The sequence below is a fragment of the Rhipicephalus sanguineus genome, chromosome 8 (genome assembly GCF_013339695.2).
Source record: "Rhipicephalus sanguineus isolate Rsan-2018 chromosome 8, BIME_Rsan_1.4, whole genome shotgun sequence".
NCBI lineage: Eukaryota > Metazoa > Arthropoda > Arachnida > Ixodida > Ixodidae > Rhipicephalus > Rhipicephalus sanguineus.
The window spans coordinates 81,581,083-81,602,154 of record NC_051183.1 but is presented as its reverse complement, the minus strand read 5'-3'; positions in this window follow the sequence as shown (position 1 = coordinate 81,602,154).

Below are 21,072 nucleotides of genomic sequence, written 5' to 3'. Positions count from 1 at the left end.
CACTGCCAAGCGCACGGGCGGTATCCAATAAAGAAAAAGAAAGAAAGAAAAGCGCGCGGGTGGTGTAGCCGGTTAACACGCAACGCGGACAGCTTGGTAGTGCTGTTGTCTGTGGGTTCGACTCATGGTTAATTTAAACTTCTTCCTTCCGTCTTCTTTTTTTTAATATTTTAATACACTGCTGTCTCCTAGTAATGTACTGTCTGCACACTAAAAAAAGTACAAATATACACCAACTATTACCCATTATGTTGTTCTGTTGCGGCACTGCTGTTTGCTTGAAAACGTTTCGTTTTTCACTGCAATATGGTTCAAGATATTACAAAATAAGGAATGCTACAAGTGGAAGAACCAGATGAAAAATGAAGGGCACAATGTCAAGAGACCAAAAATAGGCAATATGGATTCTTTGGAAAGTCATATCTGCATGATTGAGCTAGAATAAATGAAAGTAGGTTCATTGCATAGTATATGACTTTATAAGCACCCTAATTCAGGGTGTTTCAAGAAATGTATCCGAAAATGCTCAGAAATAAAAATATGAGATATATTCACGCTGCCTTCATAACTACTTTTTTTTTTGTGGTGGCAAATTAAGCTGAGCAGAGGAATAAATTACGACAGGAATCAAAGAAATTGGGTTATTTAACTTTTTAATTAGTGGAGACAAGTGGTCCAGTCAAATGGGAAAATTGCAGCCCTTTATTCTGCGAAGAGCCTCTTGCCACTTTTTGATTTTGCGAAAGCAGCCGCTGGTAATTACTAGCGAATAATGAAATCTGACAAATTTCACAGGCGGAACCGAAACTCGGAACAGCACAACTACCTTTCCGAGATGTCCAGAATGAGCGAGCGTGTTTTACCAGCCACCGATTAATTGACTTCGCTTCGGGGTTGTGCGGATTTCGTGTGCAATTAGAGCACGTATGGTGGGTGCACTTACGTTAACAAATGCAGAAGAACTAACACCACTGCAATCGCCGTCGTGAATTGTGACGTCATTCTGGTCGTCTGCCAGTTGCGCTCATTGGAGCTACGGTTTTGGTTTCGCCAGTGAATTTGGTTCAATTTCATTGCTCCGCAATAATTACCAGAGGCCGATTTCTCAAGATGTCAAAGCGGCAATGGTCTTTTAGCCGGAAGGACCGCAATTCTCCCTTTTGACTCGACCGCGTCTCTCCGCTAATTAAAAAGCTAATTAATTTATTTTGTTTAATTATGGCGTAATTGGTGTGTCTAGTCATTTCAAGATGTCTCCCACCACAGAAAAAGTAATTATGAAGGCAGCGAGCAAATGCTTCAGTTCCCCTATTTTTGGCGATTTTTGGACACATTTACATTCATATTTGCATCCATATATGGGAGTATACAGCAATATATGAGCCTTTATATGCATATAAATACACTCATATATGGGATTATATAGCCTTATAAGTGCCCTTATATGCATATCAGTACAGCCATATATGGCAGTACATGACCTTATGTGAAGCCGTATATGGCAGGTTATGGCAGTATATGGACTTATATGGACTTATATGAACACTTTTATATAATTATATAAATTCATATATGGCCATATATGACTTTATATGTCCCCTTATTTGATCATATACGTCCGTATATAAAACATATATGGGCCATATCTGGCATTTTCGTAAGGGAAGTTATGAAGACGTCGTAGCCGCCATTTTTGTTTTGACGCTCTGCCCGACAAATCGCTCCTCGCCAGCGGGTCGAACTGAAGTGATAAGCCACGTCGAAAATTCCTTCCATCCCCGCCGCAAGAAAATCGTCGCGATCATACGACGATGAGCCCAACGACGACAGACCGCGCGGAAATGCGTCACTGTTCTGTGTGCTCACGTGACCGAGCGTTTCACTCGCTAGGTGGTGATAGTTGCACCCGGCGGCTTGTCGTTTTTGGAGCTCTGTCATACCGAAACTGAGGCTGTGTTGGTAATGAGGAGCTTGTAATTATCTGTCGCGCGCTGCGGCAAACGATGTGCCGTGTTATGGCTAACAGGCCCCCAGCAACACATTGCAGCAAAAAAAAAAAAAAAAAACGCGGGGCGAAAATTTTTGTGTCGGGACTCCTTTAAAGGGGCCCTCCAACACTTTTTTTGAATCGCCTACATCGCTGCCGACCGCATCAACGCGTAGTTGCGCTCGCTAGAACTATTGCGGGCGGACATGACGAAGATGAGCGGATAAACGTAACGTTAGAAGTAATAACAGCGTTGCATAAAAAAAATCACGCCATATCCACGATGTGAATGATGGTTGAGGAGCTGGCTCGGAGACATTCGGGTAAACATTGAGGTTGTCTTGCCGCCGCTTCGGCGCTGCTTCGGCTTCGCGACCTTGCATCTCGCGGTCCGCACGACGCTGGCGTCTCTCTGCAGCCTCGCGAACTCTCACCACAGGGCCTTGGCAGTGAGAGCTCGCGTCTCCTATCAAACTAGAGCACGCGCCGGCGCAGAGCGAGCGCCGCATGCCACAGGTGGTTTTGCCTGCGTTAATATCATCGCGCGTACGGCACGGGACATCGCCCCAGCTTAAGAACCTGGCAAGCCAACCCCTAAAAGGGGTTATTCTTCGGTTAAGTTTTTCTTTAGCATGCTTTTTTTCACTGAACACGAACTAGACGAACAATCTTAGATTTTGCAGCGCCCGGCAAAGAATGCGCCGAACGGCACGGCGCTGGAGGAAACGCACTGGGGACGCTCCAGGCGCCGCTGTTTGAAGAAACTGAAGGCAAGAAAATGTAACAGCGTTGATATAGATGCCATCGAAACAAGAAAGATGACTAAAACTACAAAACACGATAGAGGCTTTCGCCATCTGCCTCGTTTCACACGTGCAGTTCACTCTTAATGCACCACATTATTTGTTGCTTTCGCGACGGCGTCATCATTCCGTTGGAAAGAACGGGCAACATTGTATGCAAGCTTCCCGTACGTAGGATCCTTCAGTTCATTTCATTCGGGCGCCATCAAACGTCACAGGGCAAGTGAAACGTACTCAGGTTACCCCGCGAAAATCGACTTGAGGGTAGGTCTCCATTTTATTGTATTTTGAGTGTTCTAGGCTGAATAACTACAGACTGCGTGCCCCTGTCGCTGCCGTTCTTGCTGCAGTGATCTCTTGAGCCTTCAGTCTACGCAACCCCCCCCAAAAAAAGTTAAAACAATGAGGTCTGGAAAAGTGTTAAAGGGCCCATTTACCACACCGCGAGGTGGCAACTTTAGCCCAAGCCTCGGTCTCGCTCATAGGGTTCATCCATAATAAATAAAGCCCTGCGACGCGCGCCTTCCTCGCGTGGCTGTAACATCGCGTTCCACGCTTACGCTTGCCCCGCGAAAAATCGCGGTCGGGCTATTCGCCGCGAGATCGGGCTACAGGTGGCAGCACCTTCGCCACGTTTGTGTGGATAGGCGGTCGGCGGCGCGTATACAAATGTACGCAGCGGCGCTTCGCCGTAGGCGGTTTGAATCGACTGTCGGCAAATAAAGCTCGTTGACTGCAGCCTAACGGTGATGTATACGCCCTCCATTGCCACATGAATGCACGAAAGTGGCCTAACGTTCCTATTACGTGTGAGAGATGCGCAATCTCCCAATCAATGGGGTACAGGCCTTGGCTCACATGCGTGTTTTGCACTGAACTCGATGTCTCTTCTTGCTTTATCTGCACGCGTTTAAATTGTGTTTTGCCTATACCAATATATAAATAGTGTTGCGCGACTGAGCCACTTAAGTATTTAGTTCTTGCTCTAGTGACTACAAAAGAAGAGCCTGTATTTCTGCGTAAATGGATGAAGTATAGAACTTTGTGCACTCTGCTTTTCTATTTGCATGAACACGCGTACTGCTACAGAAATGCGTGTCTTCAGGTCTTTTTTACCGTTAACCGGCCTCACGCAGACGCTAGTTCATGCTTTGCGGTATCAGAAGGATTTTCAAATCGCCAACACTTTCATGAGATGGCGTCGCTAAAATTCTGCATTCACACCTCGACATTTAGTACATTTTTTTCGTTTTGGACGACGCCAAATGCACTATGTGATGTGCTTGAACGACAAAGTAGTACCCACATTGAAATAATTTTGGCGAATGAACGGTACGATGGTTAGAACTAGCGCCATACCGACACGTGCATGCACTCAGTTATTCGAGTGCATACAAGTCTAGTAAGGCGAAATGCTCATGTATATCATGTACAAGCATTTGATACTGTGCTAGCACAGCGGAATAAGCTGTAATCTTAGGACGTGCATCACGTACGCACACATGCGAACACGGTGTGGCTAGCAGACGACGCAAGAAGCTATCCACACCATGGCGTTTCGTCCACTCGCCGCTAGGTGCCGACTCTGCTCGATCTTGCGGCCAATAGGCACCGTACTGTAGAGTTTACCAGTGCGACTGCAGTGCCAGAGTGCAAAAGCCTAGAGGTTAAAAAAGATTACACCATCTCCCACTAAAGGGAACCATGTGGGGATGCGAAGCAGCGCATGGTCGACTTAAAGTTCCGGGATTGCTGAGAGAGCGTAAGGGGGAGAGGGCTACAGCGTCTTACCCAGCCCCTTACACAGGCCCGAACGCGCTAGCGCGTGCCAGCGCGTTCTGACTAGGATACAACGCCTTCGTTCATCGCGCGTCTGCAGAATCTCGTTTCCCGACGCCATCACGTGATTGCTGAAAGAGTGTAAGGGCCCGCTCACGCTAGCGGCAAGCCTGCCGCAACGGCGCGGTGCCGCAGAACGTCGGCGGTCGCCGCACTCGCGAGAGCTGTCCTACTTGCACGGCAGGCTTCGCCGGCGAGCCTCCGAAAGACATGGCCGCACTGCTGAAAGCGGTTGTCGTCCACCTCGAATCTATCAAGTGGCCGCCGTGCGCTCTGTAGCGTGTAAGCTCCGGACTGATGCTTCCATTTGCTTTAGATTCACGTCCTTAAGCTTCGACAGCAAAGTGTTCGTGCCGATTCGGCCCCGTTTTTGAGAGCCGTGCTCAAATAATCGATGCTGTAGGCTTAGCGAGTCGAGAAGGGCGCTTCCGAATGCTCGGAGGACATAGATTACGCGTTTGCTAGTTGTTTCTGATTCTCCATAGCTGGCGCCACTTGACCTGGCGCCAGCTTTGGGACACTTTATTTGATCGTACGCGACGCTTTTTTTTAATGCGGGACAGACGAAAACGGTTTATCGACTGCTGAAACCATGCCTGGAAAACGACACGGACGAAATACGCACTTCTAGCGTGAAAAGCGCAGAAAAAAAAAAGCAAGCAGCTCGAAGCGTCCCGCGGCAGACGCAGACGACACGGAAAGCCAAAAGCAGACGACGCGGCGCGCCGTAGTCATGGCAACCGCTCCTCCGTCGCTGACTGGCCACGTCGCTCTGCGGCAGACGGAGGACGGCGAGAAAATGGGTCTCGGACCTATTCTGCGGACGGCACAGAACGGCAGACGTGCGCGAACGAAATCGCTTGCGCACGGCAGCCTGAGAACGTCAAACGGCAAACGGCGAGCTGCCGTGCCGCTAGCGTGAGCGGGCCCTAAGGGGGAGAGGCCACAGCGTCTCACCCAGCCCCTTACACAGGCCCGAACGCGCTAGCCCGTGCCAGCACAACTAGTTCCCGAGCGGACGGTCGCCAAGGGACGGACACAGCCCCGATCAAAAGGTGCTTAGCATCTAAAAACATGGCTGATCCCTCCGTCATAGGAATCGGTATAACACGAAAGTGAAACGTGTCTTCACAGAAGTAGTGCTCATTGTGTAATGATATATCAGAGCTTGTACAACGTCTATTCGTGTTTGGCAGCTATAGCACCGTTTGACGTGGATGCACCCATGTTGACAGCATTTCTCTATCGCGACGACTAACGCCCATGATCATCATTAAACTGTTGTGGTAGCTGACGGTGTGAACATATATTTGGACACAGCGAATCGTGAATCCCGCGTAAGGATGATATCAACAAGCTCATAATCAACACTGGTACCCGGTATGCACTTCTTCAAAGCGTCGTCAATTAAGGAGAGAAACGGCACGGTGTGCGCTTTCTAGTAATGGGTAGCCGACGCCTGTGCTCATGCATACATAACACGCACTGCGCTTCAGCAACACGGGAGGTAGAGGTTCGTAGCCTGAGCCGCAAACGCGTGCGTCCCGCTGGCCTCTGTCTCGCAGGCGCTGCTCTCGCTCCACCAAAGCACGACATTCGCCCGTCGAAATCGCGTCCTTTCTGCAACGCATATTGCAGCAGTTTTGTTAGTCGGTGCTCTCGCAATTGAAGCAGTCGGCGGCGGAGAAATCCCGTTGGTGCACGTGGAAGATGCACTACTCCGATGAGCCGACGCACGCTAACACGAAGCCAAAGGCAAAGAACCTAACTGCGTCGCCAGCGCGGCGACGCCAGCGCGGTCACTCCACTCTACAGGCGCATTCACACTTGAGAAGCGAAGAGAAAGCGAAAGCGCCAGAGCGGCCGGAAAACCGTTTTCGCGCGCGTCGGAAATGTTCACATTTGTTCTGCCTCTCCAGCATGCTGTCGCCGCCGCCGCCGCCGCCGCCGCCTTCGCCACTTCGAGAATTCATTCTCTTTTCCCCGTTTCCTGAGCATTTAATTTCGTACCGAATTCAAATTGAACATGCAAAACACGGAAAATAAATAGCTTTCACCTTTTCAAACCGCCGTTTTGGGAGATACACCAGCAGAAACTACATAAGCGGACACGGCAGCAGTGGCTGCGGCGGCGGATTCACCCGGCTTTGCAAGAAGCGAGACACGTTGGGGCACGCCGACTCGCTACTGCTACACCTTTTTCTACTTCCAGTGTTCTTGTGAATCGTAATCCAAACCAGGTTCTCGAGGAACGCGTCCTTGTCGAGGCTGTGAGTCTTGTCGTGCTGGACGGGTAGTTTGCAAATGCGCCGATGTGAGCCACCGCCGACGCCTTGGCCGCCATGTTGAATTTGCGGTCTGTTGTTTACGTCACGTGATTTGAGCTAGCGCAGCCAAAGTACGGCTTCCCGTGAAGCGGAAAGGCGATCCGCTTTCGCGTGGCGGAAAAATCGGTCTCGGACCGATTTTTTCGCGTCCGCCTCGCGGCGTGGTTTTCCGGCCGCTTAGGCGGCGAAGCGAGTGAATTTCCGGTGAGTTTTGCCGCTTTCGCCCCCATCGAGGCCAAGTGTGAACGCGCCATACCTCTCTGGTATCGAGACGCTTTAACCATGACCTCAGATATCGCGTGCAATCTCGGAGTAAGCGCTAGTAAGAGTCGATCGTGAAGTATTACTTCTTTTCACCCCTCACAGACGGCGGCACCGCCCCGCTCCGCCTGCCGCGAAAGAGAATGTGTGAAACATATAAGGCGCGTTCGCGCCGTGCCTAGCATCTCCCGAGATGGCTTAGTGGGTAGCGCGTCGGGCGCTTGCCGTCGCGGCCGCAACGTCGTGGGTTCGATTCCCAGCGGGGTATCTTTTTCTTTGTTTTTTCTTTCTCACCCGTTGGTGTCCATTTTATCAACGTCATATCCGTGACGGATGTACTTGGTGGACCCCGGCATAAAACACTTTCGTGTTAAAAAGCAATAATGAGACGGGGTCGGTCAAAATGGAACGCGGTGCGTTCGTCTCCCTACCTTCATGAGTGGGCGGATTGGGGGCGGGCTACACGGGGGACACGTGCGCGCACCTGTTTTCTGCGTGCCACTAACGGCCAATGTCAGCGAACTTGAGACGGGACAGTGCGAGCAACGCAGCTCCGTCTGGTCAGTGGACGGTGCCTACAGGGAAGACACGACACGTGTTGCGTTTTACTCTAGACAGGCCGTGACCACAAATATTTGTTTTACATTTACGTTTTACACTTTCGTGTTATAGCGATTCTTACGACGGAGGGATCAACCATGTTTTTTTTTTCTCATACGTGTCGGCAAAATACACCTTTGAACATGCAGCGTAGGACACGCAGAAACAGTGTGGATGATTGAATGACACGATGTACATTCCACGGTAGAAAGCGCCAAAAGAGCTGCGGTTTACAGGAAAGGTATTTTAGTTGTGTACAACTATGCCATAATGAAGTTCTTGAATGAACTGCTCTTGGAGCTGAATACTCCGGGGCACATCTATGTTAAGTCATCACGAATAGCCTCCCTCCTTGATATGGTTATGCTTCAGAGTTTGGCTGCCTATCTGAATAGCTTTACTTGTAACTTATGCAATAAAAAAACCCAAAATAAAAATACAGTTTCCATTTTATCCTTTAAGCCAGGGGTCGGCAATCTGCAGCCCCGTGGCCGCATGGATCCAACCCACCCTGCTCGATTTGGCGTCCGGCCTGCGCCGTGTCTGCTTCATGGAACTCGACCCTCCACCTCAAAAGGTTGCCGACCCCTGCTAGCAAACGACTAAAAGTCAAATAAAATGCTTAAAATGGTGCCTTTACAATGTCTGCTACGAATTCCGGAGGGCAAGATCAACCAAAAGAAGCACTGATAGTCATACCAATCAATGAACGAATAAATAATCCGCGAGGAACCTCCTTTCAGCAATGTCTAAATGATGCGTATGCGCAGAATTTCAAAGTAGGTTGCAGCTGTCCCTAGAACTTTGCACTCAGGAGCATCAGCACGGCGGCGTTATTCGTCAACACCTGGAAACGGTCCACGGCAGCCGCATTCCGAGACCACGGAATCTTGAGCTTCTTATTAAATCTTCGCAGCTATCTTCGCAGCTTTCTTGATGTGTACATATTGCATCCTCCATGTCTGCTTCAGAACTTCTCCTAGAGAGTTATTTTCATTGCATGAGCATTTTCATGCCGAATCTAATGAAAAATTTTCACTCCATTTCTGTGTCACGTAAGACGATCGTCGCTCTAAAGAAATAAATGTATTAAGCAAAAGCAAGTGTTCTTGTGGTTGCAGGATTGACTGTGGCTTTGAGTCTCATTATATTGCCGCAAGCTCTTGTTTCTTCTGATGTTACCAGCTTCCACCCACAAGCAGTGTTATAATAATTGCTGGGGTTTAACGTCCCAAACCACAAGTACTGTTAGCACCGTTCGGCGCAATACGCACCGCTGTGTTTGGGTAAGCTTCGCGACTGTTTGGGAATGTCCTGTTGCGATTACGCGCAGGACACGACTTGTTCAGTTTATTCGGGAGCTTTCGCTGGCACCCGCGATAAAGCAGAAAGATTAGCTCAAGGATGTAAAAAAGGCGACGCGTTTCGTCGATCATAAGATTATTCGACGGCCGACAACTGTGACTGTGTGCCTCATTGTCGTTACACTTAGATTGTTTTATTTTTTTGATGAGCTCAAGTTCGCCCAATAAAGAGCTTCATCTTTAACGGCGGCGATTGCATTGTTTACCGTCAGAATCACGTTACCATATGCACCCAATGACTGACGTTCCAAAGCGGCATTCGTTTTCGTGCTACATTCCAGCGACACTATTCCTTAATAATATCATACTGGTTGAACTTTACCTTCCCAATACCACGATATTGTTCTGAGGGAAGCCGTATTGGAGGGCTCCGGAAATTTCGACTGAATGGGCTTCTTTAATGTGCGCCTAAGTCTAAGTACTCGCGCCTCAAGCGTTTTCGCCTCCATCAAAAATGCGGCCGCCGCGGCTGGGAATCGATCCCGGAACCTTCGGTTCAGCAATTTAGCACCATAACCACAAGAACACCGTGGAGGGCAACACTATTTGTTCTACAGTGTTTCATCAGTTCGAGTGTCCTTCATCCCCGTAATTTCTTTGCGCCATCTTGAAGGAAATAATCAACAGTAAAGAGGAGGACGTGAAAGCGGCGGCAAACACGGGCTTTCTTATTATTTCTGTCTTGTTTGGATTGACATCGACCGTTTTTTATCAATTTACCGTTATTTAACGACAATAATGTTTAATATATACACAAGTAAATATCATTCTTCAAGCAGTTACGGACTTGTGTTTTTCAACTTTGTTCCACCTTCCATGCAAGTAAGCAGAAGACGGACTCTATTTACTCGTTTAGAAGGTGGAACTGTTTAAACTTCACATGAGAGTAGGGCCACGGGGTCGTGACGTCGACGAAGGCGGCAGTCGGCGTGTCCACGGTGTAACGCCTTTTTTCGCCGAACTTGTGGCCCGCAAAAGGAAAGTCAAACTACAGCAATACACACTGCACACTCATAGTTGCGAATAGAGCGTCGGCCTTCGATAAACTGAACTTAGGCAAGGCGCGTCGGCATTTATACATGCGGCATCGAACATTCGAGCCTTATCGCTGGTGGCCGCGTTAGTTCGAGAATGAACTCAGCAGTTCGCGTTTGCGCGCTCAAGCCTAACAGACGACCCTAAGATAATCTCGAATGTTCTCAGACATTCTGGCGCAGTTTGCGCATTTCACCAGATTCACGTGCAAGGGCCGGTAACGTAAAACATTCGAATAAAGGAGTGTGTGTGTGTGTGTGTGGCATTAGGGTCTTTCAGCCTTTATGAAACGTTCAAACGCAGCACATCGTGACTTCTTCGCAATCTCTTTGCGGCCCCATGGAGAATATTCTTTTTTTTCTTATTTCACCGGAAGCGACACGCTCAAGTGATCGCGTGTATTGTGAAGATAGTCAACAAAAATACCTCTCTTGAAATATATATTGAATGTTTACATCTTAAAAAAACGATACAGGGTGTCAGACGTCTCAATGCATCATTGGAATAAATAATAAATGTCTGCTCATTTCAACTACCACCCGATGACTCGACAAGGCAGAACGAAAAATGAGTATGGAGAACTGCAGTCCGTCTTACACAATAATTTATGAGTGCCGAAAAACAACGTACGTTATTTCTCTGAATAGCCCCTTCAGGCGCAACGTCCACATTTGTGGACGCAACTTGTTTTTGCCAGTTTTTCGGACTAGTCGGAAAGAAAGGGCAAGATACATTGCGCATAGCATCAATTGAACCTTCTGCATAGTCAACGTGCCTTGATTTAACCTCAATGTGCTAAGTATGACCATAATTGATCACTTTGGTGGAGGCACTAACGTGATCGACGAGTCGCTCAACGTGCCACGTTCCAGGACCAACGTCATAAGCATTACATTTCTCCGCACGAAATGAACACAACCAAAAAAGAAAAGTCACAGTTTCGCCGCAAGGGCGAAGCAATGAATGCGATAGCAAGGAACTAATAGTCTCAGTTGGAACAGCGCTTCTGTTGCAAAGGCGGCCGAAGCAGCGAAGGAAACTAGCGTGCTTCAAGTGTCGAGCTGTGACACTTGATAGTTCGCGCTCATCTTCTGTTTGTTCGTTTGGCGGCGTCCCTGAGCTCGAGTGACATTCGTACGCGCCGTAACATGAGCGCGGACATCACGGTGAAAGCGTGAAACATTCCTCTACCCCTCGCCACGAGAAAACCGCGCGAGCAGACAGCGGAAGGGCAAGCTTCTCCCATGCGCAAATATAAGAAGAAGCGAGCGAGCTCGCCGACGACTTTTAAATGCGCCCGTCGGGATCCTAGCGCCACCTCGCTGGTAATGAAGAAACGCTTATTATCGCCCGCTGTCTCCGAGTCCGTCCAGCGCTAAATGGTGTGTATATAACACTCGCCGTTAGCTACATGGAGTATCTGCGTTTCGTGGCGTAGTGGATAGCGCCGCTCGCTGCGGATCAAGAGGTCCCTGGTTCGATTCCGCGCTTCGGAAGCATTTTTCTGAGTTATTTTTCTTTGGGGCCTTTATATATATATACATACTTATACATATACGGTGCATGACGGCGGCGACGGCGACGGCGACGGCAAAATCCAGCCGAGACTGTCCATATAATTGCTATCGCAATAAAACAAATTGCGCATGCATTTCGAGCCAACAGTTTCCTTATTCCTATATAAAAATGGAACATCACTGACTGCAGAGTAATTAAATATTCAATTATCCTCTAATTAAGATTAATTAGGAAAACACGCACAAAACAATATATTACTTTATTTCCTTTCTTGGAATGTAATATTGAGCGTCTTAGAATTACGTTGTGCCAATATGAGACATTTGCAGACAGTGCATCATAATTCGCGCCTGAAGGGGATAGACTGGAGCCATGAACTCTACCCACGTTTCTCAGGTGTGTAGAGCCACGCGCTTGTATTCTCATACCGTTGGAGTCAATGCAGCCAATACTATTTTTTAGTACCGTGACAGATGGGTGGGCCGTGTGAAAGGACTTGTGAAGATGCTGTGCCAATAAGGCTTTCTGATCCTGAACATGCTAATAAACAACGGATATCTAGAAAATTTTAATCGTGATGAAAGGTGACAATATTTTTGTAAAAGTAAGTCGGAAGGATTTCGCGAAAGAGCAGCTATTAACACTGTCGCTTATGTGGCTCACAGCTGGGCCCATATTCACAAAAACGTCTTACGCTGAATTTTTCGCAAGAGCATATTCTTCAGGTCTTCGCCCGCACAAGCTTCACTCGATGCTAGAAGCCGAACGGCGTTGTGGGCGAGTTCGTTTACGGACATTTTAGACAATCTACAGCGCAAGCTTGTAATACCCATGCCACACAGGGCAACATAAGTGCACTTTGAGGGAGTGCACTTCGCCGCTAGTGTCATTCACACGCTGTCATGCGGGAATGCTTAGTGACACTCGTTGCAAAGCGCACTTGCCGGCGAGTGCGTTCGCCAACCGCCCTTCGACCAGACGGAGTGCATAGCCTCGGTAGCAGTGGCCCGAGAAGGTGCAAGTTATTATCCGAGGCTGAGTGTATAGTATTTTTGAAACTATCCTTTTCGTTATTAGGAATACTGTTATGCATAAAACATATTATACCTCTGAAAACTACTTCGTTAATCTCGTTCTCGGGCAGTGTGCAGCCACGGCCGCCAGGGGCACGCCCAGTACGCGCCGTGCAATAAACGCATCCGCCACGTTTCTACCTAAAGTTTATTTTAAAGGCTACTTGTAGCTATAACACATTATTACGTAAGAAACATTGCATGAAAAAACAAATATCTGCTTCGCTACTTATTTACTCATCGCCATTGCCATCATTTCCAAAGCACACTTCCCTTTCTCGTGTAGCAGCGCGCCAACAAATTGACATTCTGGTGGCGTAAGTGCACTCGCTCAAAATGACACTAAATTTGCCAGTGTGATCGGGGTAGAAGTTCGGAAAGGTTGCTTCCATGACTAACATGACATGCATGTCGAGTAGCTCATAAAACCCTTTCTACATTCACATATGGGAAATTGCAGCACACCCCTCCCTATGATATGCTAGTGTGCGCCAAATGTGGATCAATTTCTATATCACCCTGGACAACAAAAACACACATAGAAGCGTTCATAAGACACTATTATTAGCTGAATGAGGGAAATAAGCAGATACCCGGCGACTGCTTCCTGTAAGATAGATTCCTACCACCCGTGCTATCTGCCGAAATTTTCACCTTTGTTAAGTTTTTTTTTTCGATGTCATTTGTGCGACTCTGCTGTGATAATTCTGCCTGCAGAGCGGAAGTGTGTGCTGGGCCGACACCTTTTTTTTCTTTCATAGTGCATTGAAATATTTCACCATTCATCAGCTCGCAGTAAATGCGCTGGTGTACTAGAGAAAGTTACGGCAAGATGAGGATTCGCAGGTAAAGATCGCAGGGGCACAGCGCAAATACATATTAGTTACTCTAATGGGTATTTACAATGGCGGCCATTTGTTACCGAAGTTGCAGAGCTGTATACACAGCAACTGTTACGAAACGTTGCACTAAGTTGATATGTAACGAAGTTGTACACACGGTCAAACAATTTCACAAATACGATAATATGTACGCTTCCGCCTTGGGGAATACGTTTGCGAATGTTTTTTATTTAACTTACTCGATAGCTTGAAAAAGGAGCAAGCGAGTGACGTCACCCTTTCCCTTACATTGATTTCAGACTAAAGGTACAGTACACTACAGTAGTTTTCTGTTGTACAGTGTCGTCCACATCGAGGCTATACACCTAATTAATATCCGGAACATCATAGAAGCTAATGTGCAGAACATAATTTGTGAAATTAACATTGTTCGTATCGACAGCACGATCAGGCTTGATAAGGCTTTATATAACGGACATTTCCCTCATGAAGTACGATAAGCATTCTAGTTTTAGCAGCTTGAATTCCAATCAGGCGTTCATCTTAGATGTGGTGGACCCTTCACATGAACCTAAAACCAAATACCGTGTTCCTAGCTCTATCTGAAACGAAGCTGTAAGCATTCTACGGTTCACGGAGACCCTTGCCTTCTTTTAAATATGTTACACATGGTAAGTATCTCCTTGCTGGCCCAACAGTTTTTAATTACGTAGCAACCAAGCATCTCTTTTGCTATACTCACTTACGGCGGGCCTCTGGGCACTTTTCTCTGCGTTCAGTCCGTATGTGGCCCTTTTAATTAGCGGTAGAAGGGGTATTTAACGGCTACTTGTTCTTAGTTTCACGCTACCTTAATGCAAACCAACAGACATTGTAACCAAAGAAAGAATAGGGGACGTTATTTGTAGTAATTACGATATCAATGTCAATCTGAAGAAATATTATAGGACGAAAAGACAGCTTGCCTTCGCCATGGTTCAAACCTTGTTCCATTTAAATACCCACTGCGCTAACTTAACTTTAGCATGCCCAACGAACGTCAACGGAACGCGACCGTGCAAGTGCTCTGGCTTCACATCACCTCATGGTCCCCTTTAGCGGGAGATGGTGTAATTTTTTTCAATGGAATTATTCCTTATCTACTTATCTATCCTTCAGAACCATTTACTAGAACAGTTACTGCTCTGTTATAAGAACTCTTTTATTTATTACACATTTGTTACACCCTTTACTGCGTTATCTTGGGGTCACAAAACGCCAACCACTCCGTTGTAGTCGTATGTCGCCGGAAGCAAGCGACACAAAATGCATCAACACCACTCGCTTCGCGCATGAACACTCGGAATCTTTTTTCGACACTGGTAACGACAGGCCAGGTGACCGCAACCGCATTAAGCAACAAACACATTGTACAAGCAAGTACAAAGACACGAACACAGAATTCGCATCTGTTGTATTGCGCTATAATTCACTACAGCATCGCTGCGCGTATGACTCAGCAGTCACATATGATCAGCAGCCACGTATAACTTCTTCCTTTCTTTCTAGGTCCGGCGCCACAAATCAGACGTCCTTCACGCATTTTGTTTTCTTGACACTTTAACGCCTCTATTCGAAACTTTTTTCAACAAACCTTATGTCATAATACCATATCTCTCACGAAACTTATCCTCCGAGCTAGATCGGGATATGTTAGAAAGTTATGCTGCCTATCCAAATAGCTTGACTATAAAACATACAATGAAAAGTACTGTTAAAAAGAAATTTTCTTTCCATTACATCATTCAACTTAACTGCAAACACACCTTTTTGCAGTTTTATTTTTCGTAGACTTTATTCCGAGGCATGGAAGCAATGGGTTGCTCGGTGTTCGCGCCTCAAGACAGGCGCTCAATTCTGTTGGCAGCTGCAGCTATATGTGCACTCACGCATGTGGCGATCACTAGTTGTGCGGCCTCAGGTTGTCACATGCGCGGCTTCAAATTGACTCGAGGTTGTTAAGGCGAAAGCCTTAGATACGTCATCGAACGCAAGAATTGACCGTCCACATCAACACGAGTGATTAGACAGTCTTCACGTGCTAACGTCCCCATATGACGTCATCACGACGTTCGCCGCAGTTTCTCACGTTATGATGACATCACTATGGCGTAACATACCCACATAATGATAAGACATTGTCCCTTGGTCAAACGTGGGTCGATCACGGAGGGAGGGTGAAACCAGGTGAGGTGCTGAGAGCTTGCAATGTCTCCGATCCTGCAGGCAGTGCAGAACGACTACAGTGTAAGGTGTAATGAGCTGTCCACTGACAAAAAAAGACGATGGATTTTGCCATTGAATCGTCTTACTGGACACTGTGAGTTTTTTTACCTTGTACAGGTCGGCAAAAGGTGACCTTTAAAAAGGCAGGACAGGAAACGCTAAAGAGAGTGTGGACGAATGATTGAAACAACGGTTATTCCGCATTGGAATGCGCGAAGAGCGCTACGGCGGGAAGGAAGGGAGATTTATGTAAGCAATCTATTTTATCACGAATAACTAGGGATCCGTGTTTTCGTATAAATCCGCAAAGGCCAATGTGACACTGTTTTCGTTTTTATCGAAAGGCCATGTCTAAACAGTCATCAATAGACCGCCCGGTTCGGCCGATACAAAGTTTACCTCACGTCATTAGTCTCCCGCAGACCACCCCCATTGCACGCTTATAAAAGGGCTTATGGCCCACGAAGCGAGAGACATCAACATAAGTAGGGCACCCGGAAGCGTGAGACATCTTGATATACGTTCCCCTGACGGCACTAGGGCGCGCCAGACGTTATCGAGCAAACGGACCAACGATAGGGTGATCGACTTGAATCTTAAGTTCATGCCAAGTATGACATCCCTGGAGCAGCTTTGCAAGATTACGAAGCTCACAGCATAGGTGTGATTACTGATGGCGAGTCACCGTGCAGACTCCAGACGGCGTTAAGATGGCCTCCAGTGGTACGAATTTCGCGGCCTTCCCAAGCCGTCTTAACTTTCTTCAACTTCGCGGCGAACGGCCCACTGAAGACAGAATAGCCGGCTCCAGTATCGACGAGAGCTCTGACGCTGTGGCCGTCGATAAGAACGTCGAGCTTGCTAGTTCGTCGTCTTGCGTTGCGGTTGGGTCGTGGCGTCGAATCACGGCTGTGTTGGTTTGTTCCGCTGCTTCCCATTTTGCGTCGTCAGGTCTTCTTCGGTCCGCGAGGTTTCTTCGTCAGGGCCCTGGCCGGTTCGCGTCGTGTTCTGAAGGTTTCGTCGCGTCGTCGTCGTCGGCGGCGGAGGATCTTCGGTAGTTCGTCGTACAGCAACCGCACCTCCATCAGTCGCTGCCCTTAATTTTCAGGATATAGGCTCGCGGGATTGCCCCATAAGGCCGCTGTATTGCTGGCGTCGCTAAGGAGCCGGTAGCGTCCAGGCAACGGCGAACGCGACTGACGTCGAGGTGCCCATTCAGTGGTGGCCAAGTAGTCGGCTATGCCGCGTGGCAGGTCGCCATGCTGTAGACGCGGTGCGTTGACTGCGAAGCGGCATAGGTCAATCTGGCGGTACTGGCAGCGGCTGTATATGTGGCCAGCTTCTCCGCAGTGGTAGCAGAGTGGGCGGTGGTTAGGGGTGCGCAAAACGTCGGTCTTTCGGCGGGCGTAGCTTTGGCCTGCAGGCGGGCGGGATGGCGTCCCAGGTGGCGGAGGTGTCTGGCGACGGAACTGAGGCGGCGCGGGGCTTTGGTGATTGCGCGGAGTGGCGACAGCACAGCGTGCAATGGCAGCATAGCTCATGGCTTTCGGCTCAGATTGTGGCAGTACAGCAACTCCCAGCGAATGCTGAAGTTCCTCGCGAACGACGTCGGCTATGGAGTGCACCTGGGGTTGCGATGAGGAAAACAACTTTCGTAGCTCTTAACACACGACCGCCCAGATCGTCTCATGCAGGTCGTCGGTGCCCAGTGCATGTGCTTCCCCCTAAATCATCATCCGCATGCGGCGCTTGTATTGCCTCGTACGCATTTCTAGGGCATTTTCGATCGTTGTGGCCTCCGAAATGTATTACGTGACTGTCTTGGGCGGGTTGCGTACAAGTCCGGCAAAGAGCTCTTGCTTCACTACCCTCATCAGGAAACGAAGGTTTTTCCTTCGGGCATAGCGGCGTCGGCGTGCCGGAACAATCGGGCCAATTCATCGGCGTACATCCCGATTACTTCTTTCGGGAGCCGTGCACGGGTCTCCGACAGGGTTTCGGCTCTTTTTTTGCGGACGACGCTGGCGAAGGTGTGCAGAAATGCGGCGCGAAAAAGGTCGCAGGTCGTCAGCGTGGCTTCTGTGTTCTCGATGTTCAAGCGGTGCCTTCTAGGGCGAAATAAACCTGCCGTAGTTTGTCCTCACCGGTCCAATTGTTGAAAACGGCGACACAATTGTACCCTTCAAGCCAGTACTCTGGATCTTCTAGCGATGACCTGTGCAAAGTTGGTGGCTCCCGGGACTGATGTAGCCGGATCGATGTAGGGGCCACTGGGGTCATCGTTGCCGTCGAGGTCACAGCGTTAGGTTGCCTGGCGTTTTCTGGAAGTGGTCCGTACTCTGGCTTGAGTACCAGCTGCCAGTGGTTAGTTCGACGGTCCGGAATGTCTTTAGGTTCTCCCTCTTGACTACTTGGACTTGGATCCCGACTTCGTGTGGACGTCCGGAACATGGACGAACCAGCACCTCCACCAGACGTCACGGGGTCGTGACGGTGAAGAAGACGCGAGGACAACTCGGCAATAACTAACTTTTTTCTTGGCCGAACTTGCGGCCGGGAAGCCAAAAGTCAAACTGCAAGCAAATAATGCATGCTGCATGCTGATAGCGGCAAACATAGCGTCGGCTGTCGATAATTCGATAATCTGATTATCGCTGGGACACGCCGTCTTTTATACATCACGCATCGAAATTTCCAGCCTTATCACTGGTGGTCGCGCAAGCTTTGGCATAATCTTGACTATTCGCATCCTGCACGCAAACTTAAGAAAATGGTCCACTGTAATGGCCAAGCTTCTCCAACACGGCAGCGCTGTCTGCGTCGACTGTGGCCAACCGTTCTTGCGGGTCAAACGCGAATACATCAGAAATAGACACTTGCGGAAATGTAATCCCAACACCGCGATATGATCATGAGTAGAGCACTGCACGGGCTCGGGCCTACCCGAAAACCCGGGCCCGGCCCGGCCCGTGGGCCAGGCCGGGCCGAGTAAAGTAGTTTTCATGGCGGGCCCGGGCCGGGCTCGGGCCTGAAGCTCCGGGCTTAGGGCTGGGCCCGGGTTTGAGGTGGCGGGCTCGGGTCGGGCCGGGCTTCGACTTTGCTCAGTTCTTAAAGACACACTAAACTGAAACACTGAATCGATTTAGACTGATAAAGTGTACTCTGAGAACACGAACGTCATCAATTCCACCATCAATGGGTTTATTAATACAGGAGAAAATCAAGTTCAAAGTTCCATTTTGAAATTTCGCGCTGAAATCTCCGCACGTGACGTCACGGATTTCAAACTGTATTCGTCGTAATTTGGGGACCTTGTCTGAACGAAATTTTCAGAAACTTGGTATGTTAAGGCCCCTCAGAGGTCAATGTACTTCATTTCTACCCACTATAAACTACGTAGGGCCCAGAAGATGCCGTCAGAATCTATGGCGCCACGGTGTTTACTGCGTGAATTTCAAGTTGGCGTCGATACCTGCATTTTCCTGCGAGTATTTTCTCTCACCAAGTGTCTTGTTGCGGCGAGCGTGGTGCTTTTGGAATGGTAAAAAAAAGTAATTTACTGGTAATAGAAAAATCGTTTTTCTCTTTAATGTGCCTTGTTCCGCATACGCTGTGCATACCTATAAGTCCCACTTTTTATCACGAAAAAACGCTTTTTTATGTGGGGTAAGCTATATTTGGAGAAGTTTTATGAGGGATAAGTACTGAACTGCTTTTTCTTCTTGCATATGAGCTACTTGATTTATCTGAAACGGGCGAGCTAAAAGTAAATAGACCAGGCGCTTATATGTAACATCTCGCTATTCCGTCCTTTATTTGCTTTCGTTATTATTAAATGTGAAGCATTTATTTCCGAACCTTTGGCACCTTGAGCGTTTATCTATCTAGCCGCCTAGGTCTAGGTGCTCTCATGATCGCCTCCTTAACTTGGTGTAGACCAAAATTGGAATGGGAGGGTAAGAGGATTTGACGAATATGACTGTCGGGTCATGACATGAATAACGTGTAAATCCTGTCGCGTACGTCGTCAAACCCTTTCCTCCAGACACGGGTGGCACCAGGGTTGCCATTGACTTTCGAGCAAATGTCGCCAAACGACGAGCAAAAAGTCGCCAAAAGTCGCCATTTTTTTTACAAATTTCGCCAAAAAAGTCGCCATTCTAGATATTTGCGGCATACATAGTAATAAAAGTTTCCACTCACGTATAGCCCCGTAGAATACAGTACCATCAAAGACCCTTAAATTATATTGACGTTTCTCAATGATAGTCGTATCGCCCGCTTCACCATGGGAGTGCATGGTGCTGCTTTTCCTACTAACCGCAAGATGTGCGTCGTGGCGCAAGGGTGAATGAATGAAACGCTCATGATATCATTCCATCCCTGTCCGCTCGTTTCAAAGGTAAAAGTGTGGTAAACCTTGGGCGAAAACCGTGAAAGCGTTGTTTGTACACAGCTTTACGTACCCTTATATGAATTAAAAGGTTTATTGAACGTAACACGACAGAATTCTTACAGGAACCGATCATTAGTGAGTCTTACACCTTTTCAGTGTGAACTAATATGATACCAGACACCACCAACCCTTTCTTATAGTCACCTATATTTACACGGCACGTTAAAAAAATCCAGGTGGTCGAAATTTCCGGAGCCCTTCACTACGGCGTCTCCAATGATCATATCATGGTTTTGGGACGTTAAAGTCCAGATATTATTCTTACTTATATCTACACGCGTCAATCCGATGCGTTATTAATGAATAGGTAGACAATCTAAAATGTTATTGCAGAATAATTGATGCTTGCGCCGCCCGTTTCAAAGATGTAAAATGTTATATAGCGATCCTTTTCATTGCAAACGCTCACCGACAACAGTAAAAAATGATTCAATAAATAATTTTTTATTGTACAAATAGCCGCGCATCCGCCTCTCTTCGCTATTCCAAACAGTCTTTACGAGCTGAATTGGGGGTACTGAAACAGTGAATAAGTCGCCAAGCTATTCAGAGCAGTTGGAGCTTTGGCGGAAGACATGGTCGGAACACGCGGCCAACCCGTCGCCTAGCCCCTTCAGAAGCGAAACTTTATAGAAGCTTAAAACACCTAAAACCATGAACTTATAGTCAAACACTGCCCCCTCGCGGTTTGCAAGACATTAA